Source organism: Nanorana parkeri, unplaced genomic scaffold, assembly GCF_000935625.1.
Source record: "Nanorana parkeri isolate BGI_ZX_2015 unplaced genomic scaffold, ASM93562v1 scaffold2, whole genome shotgun sequence".
Lineage (NCBI taxonomy): Eukaryota > Metazoa > Chordata > Amphibia > Anura > Dicroglossidae > Nanorana > Nanorana parkeri.
The window spans coordinates 1935287-1936623 of NW_017306270.1; the positions used below are offsets into that span (position 1 = coordinate 1935287).

Genomic DNA, 1337 nt, shown 5'->3' on the forward strand with positions numbered 1-1337 from the left:
TATGGGCACCTTTGCACATAAAGCCAGCCTTCCTTTTTAAACACTCGCAGCCACAATCATGGGCTACACCTGTGATTACCAAGCTGCAATGGCAAAACCTGGACTGGACAGCTTACTGAGCTGATAGGATAATGGCCCACCCTTTCCCTTCTCTCCATTACCCCAACCCCAGGGACCCAGAACACAATTTATAAGTTGCACACCTAAATCATACACGCTTTCCCTGGGGTTTTTAACTAAAAAGAGGAATGCAATCTAAAAGGCTTGGTCTTGTATACCTCCCATTTATAACCATGCTTTGCTATCTGTCACAATATGCACTACGCTATATGTTTCTAACGTTTCTTTATATTGACAGGCTGGATTACACGCAGCAAGGACCTAAGTGGAGCTGAGCGTGTCCGAACATAAGAATCCACGACCAGCTGACTGGAAATCAGACACCGCAGGCTGTGAATCGGAATCGGGAAGATACAGAGGACCTGGATGAGCAGGCAGGTTGGATGGCTGTGCTGTGACATCTAGGCTGAGTTACTAAAGGAGTTAAGAACGTTCACACAATACATCCAATGCAATAAAAAAGAATCCAGTAAAAACATATAAATTACTTCACCGGGTCATCTGTAATTTTAAGAAAGCACAATACATTACATAGGGTTATGACACTAATTTGCTAAAGGAGTTCATGAATGTCCACACAGTAAACTCTGAAAATATTCACTCCAGTTATCCGAATAATATATGCAGATAATATACGCCGTGAACAAGAATCCGCTTTTCACCCGATTACGTAATTGAAGTGAATATTCACCCAGTGAACATTCACAACTCCTTCAGTAAATCTTCTTCATATTCTTATGGATGTTGTCTTTCTCGAATCAGACGGCTCGGTTTATTGAGTGACATTTGTTTATTTGCATTGAATGGGACTCGCAGTTTGTACCTGTTTTGTCATTCGTGTTTCAGCAGTGTACCATCTGAATGAGCGGAATGAATGTGTATCATTTGATGTGATGTCCTAGAGATGTAATTGCCGGGTGGATGGACAAACCTTATTGTAACCATTACTGCTAATTGACAGAATTCTGCTTTATACTTTGGGAAATCGGTGTGCTTTGAGTTTTAAAATGATAGCCTGCACCCCTTTGATTGGGTTCAACCTGATACATTAAAGTCGATCCACAGGTGACTCAGTGAAGTTGTATTTCTTATGACCAAATATTTTGTGAAAAGATTTATTACCTGTTAATTCTAAGGACGTGTGTTTAAAATCTTGCGCAGTTTCCTGGAATGAATGTCTGTGACCCCCCCCCCCCCCCCCCCCCCGCCAGCGCCCC

At 42.0% G+C, this 1337-nt stretch overlaps 1 protein-coding gene across 1 annotated transcript in view; it reads left to right on the plus strand.

Annotated features, from left to right (window-relative positions):
* The first annotated feature begins 427 nt into the window (after positions 1-427).
* The window catches only part of LOC108787337 (coiled-coil domain-containing protein R3HCC1L-like), a 19787-nt gene continuing 18877 nt past the window's right edge, over positions 428-1337 (plus strand). Inside the window, exon 1 of the mRNA XM_018556900.1 lies at positions 428-494. The gene's annotated coding sequence lies outside the window, so the exon portion shown is untranslated. The remainder of the gene's footprint in view (positions 495-1337) is intronic.